General features: G+C 35.5%; 1 pseudogene; it reads right to left on the bottom strand.

The window, feature by feature from the left end:
- Positions 1-4,361: 4,361 nt before the first annotated feature.
- Positions 4,362-11,169, bottom strand: part of LOC121991103 — a 33,987-nt pseudogene continuing 27,179 nt past the window's right edge.

Here is an 11,169-nt window from a genome sequence, read left to right as displayed (position 1 = left end):
TCCAAACCCCCTCGGAGATAGCCCAAGCGCATCAGGAGCGGGGATCAAAGTCTAGCTAGGTCGGCATGCCGACCGGATAGCTGAAACGAAGTCCAGCTAGGTCGACGGGCCGATCGGATAGCTGGCACGGAGTCTAGCTAGGTCAACGGATTGACCGGATAGCTGGCACAAAGTCCAGACGGGCTGACCGGATGTTTGGCAAAGTGGTAATATAAGGTAAGTCACTGGAGGAGAGTGACTTAGTGAGGATGTGTTCCCCGTTTGAGGGAACTGGGTGTCGATCCAACTTAGATCCATTTTGAAAATCTAAGTTCAGATCGTGACTAGATTCTGGTCTCGAGAAGACAGAATCTAATTACTACTGTGTTTTCATTATATTTGTGCTAATTTTTGTTTTGCAGGGTAGTATAATGTTTATTGGCTCGGACTAATCTTTTTCTTGCAGGAAAAAACTATTGCTGGAAAAAGTGGTCCGGGCGCCCGAAGGGGGCCTGGCCCTCGGAAGGGATCCAGGCGCCTAGATCTGGTCCAAGCGCTCGGAATGCAAAAGTTTATCTCGTCACAACATGGAGTGCGCTGATTGGCTGGGTCGACGTCACGGTCCAGGCACCCCGAGCTACCTATATAAGGAGCCCTCCACCTAGAGCAAATACAAACAACTTCCTTCTACGATTACTTTGTTGTGCACTGCTCCTGCGATGCTGCGAAACTCCTTTGACAACCTGCAACTTAAATTCATTTCCCTTGTTGTTGGTATTCTTTTCAAATTCTTGTACTAAATTGTGTAATACTTTTACGAATTATTAGTGATTGTCCAATGAAAGCACTCCCACGTGCGGACCTTGGAGTAGGAGTCGACGAAGGCTCCGAACCAAGTAAAATTGATTTTATTAGCGTTGTGTTTATTTTTCTGTTTCCGCTGCTTACTCGATAACAAATTTCGACGATCGTTATTCACCCCCCTCTAGCGAACTTTACGATCCAACACATAGTGATATCTCAAATATAAAATAAATAAGATATATTGAATTATAAATGTATAATATAAATGCACATATATTTTTAATTAAAATTTTATTGATAATTTTGATAAATTTATTTCTTAAATGTATATTTTGGGGTGATCGGATCCTCTATCCCAAAAATCTTCTATCATCGTATTCCACTCATCACCCCAGCCTACCGTCGGTGGCCTCTAGCCATCGGCCCGATCAGGAATATACCCTAGGGGGAAGGTGAACCCAGGGGGATCACCGCCGACACGATTGACATTAAAATCCGACTGAATTTGAGTAGACTTTAATTTCCTCCACCGTCGATCTAAGCCCTGCTCAAATTCGACCAAATTCCTATGGTGTTGATCGAGCCAGTAGTCGGAGGTCGCCGATAGTGGATTGGGGCAATGAGTGAAATACAGGGACAGAGAATTTTAGTGACAAAAGATCCGATCTCATTTTAACACACCTGTTAAAACACAATAGTCTTAGAAAAAACTCGAGCTAAAAAGTAAATCATAATATATACAAAATTAATAAGAAAATACAAATTAACACATTGAATTTAATGTATAAATTTTATTTTAAAATTTTCTAAAATTTAGTTTTTAAGAAAACTAACCCTCACTCACTTTTCAAAAACACCCCGAAAATTATCTAGACTGTTATTCCTTGAGAGGAAAGAAAGAAGATAGAAATTTGAATTTATAGAATTGAATGTTAAAAATATTTTTAAAAATTGGAAAACATGAAATTGCACTTAAAGCATTTTTCTTAGCAGAAGGGCCATGAGAAAAATGTTTCCCCCAAATGCTTGTCTTTCCGTTGTAGGAAACAAGCCCTTAAATAATTGTTCATTCATAACTTCATTTTGAAGCTTCTCCATTACAAATATGAATGGAGATTCAGCAAATGAAAGCTTAATGCACAATCTGTTCAAACAATTACGGTATGCATTGGCTCATTGGCTCTCACCTTCTCTTTTGTCATCTTCCTCATCCGCGCCCTCGTCATTTGTCGTCAAACGATACATTGTTCATACAAGCTTAATTATCAAACACTAACCTTGTTTTGTCCAACAGAGTTGAACTGGATGATGACTTGTTCCAAATGCAACAATCTAGAGAACAAATGAGCAAGGCAAAAGCTAACATTGTGTTCGTGATGGCGGTCGTCGCGCCTGCATATGCTATTAGATTGATAGAAGAAGAGTTGCAAAACAAGAATGAGCTGAGTAACCGATCAATGACGCGACCAATATCTGTAAACAAAAGTACAAGAGGAGGAGATAGCATGGACAAAGCAACTAGATATAGCAAAATATCCAGATGGCTTAGCTGCAAGGAAGCAACAGATGAAAGGTCACAACCAGGTATTACTTTTTCGCAAGCTATTTCACAAGAACAGTTGGTAACTTGTATCAAAATTATGCGAAAACTCACCACTACACGCAATTTTGTTACATAAATGCTATTTAACAACTAATTGGCATGTAAGTCGAATTTGGCACAATTTTGACACAAAAATTTGTCAAATGAATCATAGAAAAAAGTTGTTTAGTATAATACGTGAGACGGCACCCGAATTGGGTTTCTTTTTTTAATACGAGGATCCAAACTCTGAATTCTTAGTTAACAAGAGCCATATCCGGAGAGGAAATAACAACTAAAAGTAATCCCACAGAGAAACTCACAAAGCAAACAAAATTCATGAAATCAAAGAATATATGGAGGACTCAAACCTTCTTATAGACCAAAAATCAAGGCCAATTCCTGTGAAAGATATAATGTTTTTTCCCGAAAAACTTGAGACAACTTCTAAACATTTAACAAACTTGTAAAAATTTGAAGGCTACAAATTCTAAACTCCAATCTCTGATTTTGAACAGCAATGTTACTAACTTTGTCTGAGAAGTATCTAAATGATTGCATGCAGGCAGAAGGCGGCAAATCTCAGGGAGACAAACTACAGATTCTAGAGGAAGAACAATTGATTTCCATGAGATTGCAAGCAAAAGTTGATGCATGGGAGATGGCAAAATTGGATAAAATAAGAAAAAGGTAGGTTATTAGAACTTTATTATCAATTAAAAAAAAGTATATCAGAACTGCTTCGCAGGTATGAAAAGATGAAGATTAATATTCTTGAATGGGAGAGCAATAAGAAGTCCAAAGCCAAACAGCTTTTGGAGCGAAAACAGGTTAGCAATTACTTTTCTTTACCATCATTGTCATCATCATCAGGTCGTGTCATCAGTTGGCTTCTTGGTCTGAATTTTGTAGGGGGATCCAGATTCTGGAACGCAGACAAGCAAGAGCATTGAGTGAATACCGTGATGAGGTACTGAGGATCGACAAATTTGCTGAGGAAGCAAAAGCCATTATGGAGGAAAGGAAGAGAAATGATGAGCTGGTGGTGTTGGAGAAAGAGAAGAGGATGAGATCCATGGGGAGAGTTCCACGTCAATGCTTGTGTTTCTGAAAATTTAATCAACAGAGAAGAAACTCACAGCATCAGCACAAGTTACAGGAAATTTGCTTGCAAACATGATATTGATATTTGTATGAAGAATACTAACATCTCCTCTAACTTGATATGTATTTGCTTTAGAGTACAAGTTATCTAACAAAAGAATATAACAATGCAGTAATCAGAGACAAACTTTAATATCTAGCTCCTCTGTACTGGAGTGTTTGATATTGGATATCGCACTCATATCCGAGTAAATACATGAGACAAAGTAGAATATAGAAAAAGAGTTTGCAAGAAATTAGAGTTTGAACACAAAACACAGGAAAGCTACAAAAGGATATCTTCATGCTTGTAGAGCAGAAGATAGTCCCAAGTTCTTCTGTGAGTTGATTAGGGATGCCAAGAACCGAATTCAAATAATAAATTGAATCAAGTCCATCTGAAAAATTGATTTCCTAGATTTCAGGTTGGATTGTAGAGATGATTTTTTTATATAAAACCAAAATTAATTATATAAATCTATAGTTATAAACAATTATATACTATATAGTTATTATTTATACAGTGGCAAAGAGTCACAAAAATAAAAATTGATTGTATTTTCCCCACATTATAAAATGGCTAAGTTTTTGAATAACTTGGCAAGATTAAAAACCCAAAGAAGATTCATAAACCATGGAAAAACAAGAACTGAAATCAGAACTAACCTGACCGAATATTTAGGATTCAAGGATTTAAGTCAGGTTCAGACACAATCAAGAGTCAAATAATATCGCCAATGGAAAAATCTTGACTGCAGAGCCAATTAATATAAAACCAATGGAAAACACTTGGCTATACCTTTGTAGGGTGACTTGCATCTGACATTCAATACTAAGCCTAGTATCTTCCTTCTTATATTTGGAAATCAATCACACAATCATAGAGCTTCTCTGCTGCTTCGAAGGTGCATAATATACCATATGGTTCTTTAGTTTTGCCATTAGCTAAACATTTGTGAGATTTTGTAAGGGTATTCTCCTTAAAGATTCCTTTGTGTGGGACATGATTCTTTGCTACAGCATATGGTGCAGGACTGCTCGTCAAATCTGTTTGAGAGGACAATAGATGACTAAGTTGGATATGAATTTGTAAAACAAGCATTAGTTGCTAAAAACTAATTTCTCTAAGTATAACTAGAATTTCATAGACCAAATCAGGATCTTCCATGCATAGTAGCAGGCCTTTTGGTTATATCTTATTTGCCTTCTTTCTTTGCATAAGTTCTATCAATGAAGATTGAACCATCGCAACTGATGCATTGGGACCGCAAATAAATTTAAAAAAAAAACACATTTCAACCATTTCTTGTTCACAAACCCAACTAGCTAATGATATTGTTGCTGCTGTTTAGGGTTTTGGGATCAAATTCCACCTTAATGACTTGGGTAGGTTTATCCTTCACTTGCTCTATAGACAAAGGATCTTACTTTGTTCATGATCTTTCAATATCCTGATTCCTATTACTCACTTTGCTAAATTGCTTAACTTCTCCAGACAATGAACCATTAACATTGATAGTTTTTTCACATCAATATGCAGGATCTTACGGACTCAGTTTTTTAATTCCTTACCAAGTTTCATGCTTTTATGCAATATTTTCCTTGATAGTTTTGAGGCTCAACTTTTTGTTGATAGTCCAATACTTGAGCATGAGCTATACTACAAATTTTTACAAAACCATTGGCTAAAAGTTTGAATCTATCAATTATCATTGATAAGTAAATAAATAACTAAGAATCATAAACAAGCTATAAGTACACATGCATATCATACTACAGTAATATATATACACAAACTGACAAAGTTCAGGCATTGAATAGATTACTAATGCTATGTGCAATAAAGACCAAAACATTCATAAAATTGAGTGTCGAGAATAATAATAAAAAAGTCATATTACCTCTAAGAGTACTTGATGCTGCTTTTTTTACATTGTGTAGGTTGTTGCGTGTCACACATAGTCAGGAGTGTTTCCTCTCATGCTCTTCTTTTATTGAGATTGGAATATGCCAATGACCTCTCTCATTTTCCTAATAGTTCCAGAAAAACAACCTTGCCTATTATGGCTACATATTTAAGGAATGCTTATTTTTAATCGCAATAAAAAAGGTAGTCCGGTGCACGAAGCTCCCGCCATGCGGGGTCCCGGGGAAGGATCCATTGTACGCAGCCTTACCCTGCTTTTTTGCAAGAGGTTGTTTCCAATATTCGAACCAGTGACCTTTTGGTCACATGATAATAATTTTACCGTTGCACCAAGGCTACCCTTCATTTTTAATCATAATCATAGTAAATAATGACTTAATTGCTAGGCGAGAGTACTCCAATCACATCTTAACTTTTGAATCCTTATCCTAGTCTTTAATTTCATCCCATGATGCTTGCATATTAAGATCATATTTATCTTCCAATATCATGTGTGCATAGGTAGCGTATTAGAAGACAGATCCTACAAATGATGTGGACAATACTACCACATCATTGTGTTTCAATAATGTTCATCATTGAAAATGAATGCACCTACAACTTCTCAATTAATTAAGCAATAAAACATGCTAGTTAAAGATTCTTTAACTCTGTTATTACCTTTTCTTGAAAATTTCTAACTATTAACTCAGTTACTGAAGCATACCTGAATAATAATAGAGCATGGAGGTGGCATATGAAACTCCAAACTTCCATTATGGAAAGTGAAATGCACCTGTCATAGGGGCAAGTCATGAGTGACACCTTCACAATGAGATTTAAAATTATTTCTATTATCAATAATATAGTTCCCTGCTAGGTTATCTTGGAGATTTATCAGAAATTTGAATAAGAAATAGCATACCTTGTCTTGTCATATTACAAGAGTGGAAAAGTGAAAAGAAAAGGCTAAAAGGATGTATGCATGAAAATTTCACATCCACAAAATTATGCAACGTCGATTGCAAATGTACAACTAGGAACAACTTGTAACCCATGTATTGAGGTTTCTTTTCCTTTTAAGATTTCATGATATGTCAATAACATTTATTAAAGAATATCAGAATTCAAATAGTTCAGGAGTATTTATATTTACCTGGTGTCTTTCTTTCCATCTTGGAATGAAGTTATTGCCGAAGACCTGGAATGTGTGGTCTCTCATCTCGTCATTTGTCACAATAAGGCATTTAAATTTTATAGCTGCATATAACCAGTACCTGGACAATATGTTATTATCCATGATAACATTCTTTTAAGGAATATCAGATAATATCTCAAGAAAGGATAATATCTTAAAAGAAGATAGAAACATTGAGAAAGAAAACTTTTCGACTCCATATTCTCCATGTCAGTGCTAGTAAATATGTTGAAATAATTTGCTTTTCTCCAACAATACTGAGTTATGTCAGGCAGTAGTCCTTGTTCTTTCTCTAATTCGTTATTTTAATGCATGACATACACAACTTTTAAATATGTTGAAACAGTTTGTAGTCTGTATTAATCAGATAGAATTCCATGTTCTTTAACAGTGAACTTTAAAAAAACCAAGAAAAGAGTAGAGCCCGCACCAATCATCATTAGATCCAGTAGGAGTTTCATAAAGCGCATCTGCATTCTTCCATTTCTCCAAATACTTCACGTTCATAGGATCTTTCATCTTGTTTCCAATGAGTCGTTTATTATGTTCAATAATAAGTGGGCATCTCTTCGTAGGTAGTTTCTGCCGTATGGCATTAACAACAGCACTGATCTAAAGGGGGAAAAAAAACTCAAGAGGAAGATTAATACAACAGGAACCCTAAATAAAAGCAAAATTTCAAAGTATATTTGTCAACATTTTCTTGATGCACACCTTATTAACTGAGAACCGCTTCTGACAATAGAGAGCAACATTTGCTGCATCTACAACAGCTTCAAAAGGGCCATAGTAGTCCAACCATTTCTGTAATCAGAAATTGAGTTGTTAGTAACAAAACAAAATCGTGCAAATTGCTGGTGAAAACAATTAGACATAATTTCAAAAACCGCAATTGACTGAATTTTATCGTCAACATTTTACATGTTTGAAATGCATGAACTAAATACTCTCTCTGCATTACTGGACAGTGATTTCGGGAGGGAGATCATACTTGAAACTTCTGAAAATTCGAATTCCTTTCTCTCCTGTTGGCCAGTGGCTTTCTGTCTCAACTGGATCAAGATCGATGGTTGCCAATTTGTGACCACAAGACATGCAGACACCATCTGGATCTACTGATGTGTGTGCCATGGAAACAGACCGATCGGGCAGGTCGGAACGTGCAAGCCATGGATTACAGTAAACGAATGCAGGTCAGGAAACAGACCGGTCGGGTAGATCGGAACGTACAAGCTATGGATACCAGCGGATTGAAGCAGGTCAGGAAACAGACCGATCGGACAGGTCGAAACGTGCAAGCCATGGATTACAGTAGACGAATACAGGTCAGGAAACAGACCGGTCGGGCAGGTCGAAACGTACAAGCCATGGATAGCAACGGATTGAAGCAGGTCAGGAAACAGACCGATCGGGCAGGTCGGAACGTACAAGTCATGGATAGCAATAGATCGAAGCAGGGCAGGATGCAGACCTAAAGTCTAGGCACTTTTGGGCAAACAAGCCAAGGAATCGCAACTGCTCGTCAGAAAATGTCAGAGAATCATCAGTGTGTCAAGGAATATGCTAACAGTCGGTGATCATTCCAACTTCGGTTCTATCGCCAGTCTATCAGGAGAAGCCACGTGTCATTCACCGCCAGACAAAGCCTGACAGCCGACATTCCCTGACACTTGCCAAGTCCCAGAAGCATCAGTTGCAATATAAAAAGGGATGCTTTGTCCCTTATGCGGGTACGCTCACTCGTCATTTCTCACTATTCTTTACTTTTTCGTCCTTTCTCTGTGTTTTCTAGGGAAAAAGTACCTGACTTGAGCGTCGGAGGGCCTGACCCGGGGACTTTTTCCTTGGTTTCTGGTCTCTAACGACTCGTGGGCTCGTCTGAGTGTGCGCAGAGTAGCAGCGTCATCGTCCTGGTCATCATCCTTCGTCAGCCGCTCGTGTAGACCTTTCCAGGGGGTACCAGGTAGATCCGACGCCTCGGCAACTTTCCGACAACTTCCAGTACATCAATGCATGTCTCCGTCCGACTCAGCTTCCAGACGAGATCAATATATATTAATATTAGATAAAAAATATTGATATTAAAAAATAAAAATGATGATATAGCTTTAATATAATATTTCTCTAATCTATTTTATACTAAAATAACTAACAACTATACGATTTGTAATTCTCTTGTAACCTAAAGTATACGTAGAAAAATAATTATTTAATATATTTTTATTTTTATAATTTTTATCATTTTTAAATAATTTTTAAAATTAATTGATAATAATTTTGAATCGTATCAAATTACGCGCCTTTTTATTATTTTTTTTAGGTTTTCTTTTATATATAAATCTTCCCGCAGATTGGTGAGAGTGAGAGTGAAAGAGTCAGAGCGGCCGGCGACGATTCCTTGAATTCTTCCGACGACGTTTTGCATGACGACCTCCTCGCTCGACCACTGGCGGGGCTTCACTACAAAAAAATAATAATTTAGGGACGAAAGTTTGGGACGAAAAATTTTCGTCCCAAAATCGCAACAATTTTGACGACAAACACAAAATTTGATCCAAATTAGAAACGAAATCTGCAACAAAATATTTTCGTCGCAAATTCCCAACGAACATTATTTTCGTTGCAAAATTCATCCCAGATTCTGGGACAAATCCAGGATTCGTCCCAAATTCTGGACGAATCTAGAATTCGTCCCAGATTCTGGGACGAATCCAGGGTACGTTCCAGAATCGAAATATATTTCAGAAAAAAATGAAAAAAATGGGTCAAAATCTGGGACGAATCTTGGATTCGTCCCAGATTTTGGGACGAATCCAGGATTCGTCCCAGATTTAAAAAAATTAAAAAATAATAGAAAAATCATTCGGAAGGCATAAATATGGACATAATGATCTCGAAATTTCATGAAACAAGTTTCTATGGATTCCTAATTTTCTCATGATCATAAAATATCCTAAATTTGAAATTTAATCTAATAAATTAAGTGTGGTGATTTTTTAACATGAATATGACCTAATTTGTAATAAAAAATTCACCGCACTCAATATAATATGTTAAAATTATGGATGAAGATATTTTTAAGATTATAAGAAAATTAGGAACCTATAGAAACTTATTTCATGAAATTCCGAGATCGTTAGGTTCATATTTAGTGAAACATAGATAGTTTAGTATTAATTAAGTATGTTAGCGTTTAACACATGCTTGAATATGTGTTTAAAACTAAAAATATAGATCTACAAATGTCAGAATTTCATGAAACAAGAGTCTATAAGTTTCTTATTTTCCCTTATTCATAAATATATCCTCTTCCTTAATTTTAAAATAATATATTGTGTTTCGTGTTTTTTTACCTGAATTAGGTCAAATTCGAGTTAAAAAATCACCACGCTAAATATATGAGATTAAAAGTACGGATGAGGGTATTTTTAAGATCATGAGAAAATTAGGAACCCAAAGAAACTTGTTCCATGAAATTCCGAGATCGTTAGGTCCATATATAGGCCTTCCGAATGATTTTTCTTTTAATTTTTATTTTTCTTAAATTTGGGACGAATCCAGGAATTCGTCCCAAAATTTGGGACGAATTTCTGGATTCGTCCCAGATTTTGGGACGAATCTGGAATTCGTCCCAAATTTAAAAAAATAAAAAATAAAAGAAAATTTATTTGGAAGGCCTATATATGGACCTAACGATCTCGGAATTTCATGAAACAAGTTTCTATGGGTTCCTAATTTTCTCATGATCTTAAAAATATCCTCATCCAAAATTTTAACCTCATATATTTAGTATGGTGATTTTTTAACCCGAATTTGACCAAATTCATAATAAAAAATTCACCGCATTTAATATATTATGTTAAAATTATGGATAAAGATATTTTTAAGATCACGAGAAAATTAGAAATCCATAGAAACTTGTTTCATGAAATTCCGAGATCGTTAGGTTCATATTTAGGCCTTCCAAATAAATTTTCTTTTATATTTTATTTTTCTTAAATTTGGGACGAATCCTGGATTCGTCCCAAAATCTGGGACGAATCCAGGATTCGTCCCAGATTTAAAAAAAATAAAAAATAATAGAAAAAACATTCTGAATGCCTAAATATGTACCTAATGATCTCGGAATTTCATGAAACAAGTTTCTATGGATTCCTAATTTTCTCATGATCATAAAAATATCTTAAATCTGAATTTTAACCTAATAAATTAAGTGTGGTGATTTTTTAACATGAATATGACCTAATTTGTAATAAAAAATTCACCGCACTCAATATAATATGTTAAAATTATGGATGAATATATTTTTAAGATTATAAGAAAATTAGGAACCTATAGAAACTTATTTCATGAAATTCCGAGATCGTTAGGTCCATATTTAGTGAAACATAGATAGTTTATTATTAATTAAGTATGTTAGCGTGTAACGCATGTTTGAATATGTGTTTAAAACTAAAAATATAGATCTACAAATGTCAGAATTTCATGAAATAAGAGTCTATAATTTTCTTATTTTCCCTTATTCATAAATATATCCTCTTCCTTAATTTTAAAATT

Source organism: Zingiber officinale, chromosome 6B (genome assembly GCF_018446385.1).
Source record: "Zingiber officinale cultivar Zhangliang chromosome 6B, Zo_v1.1, whole genome shotgun sequence".
Taxonomy (NCBI): Eukaryota; Viridiplantae; Streptophyta; class Magnoliopsida; order Zingiberales; family Zingiberaceae; genus Zingiber; species Zingiber officinale.
This window is presented reverse-complemented; position numbering and strand designations above follow the sequence as displayed.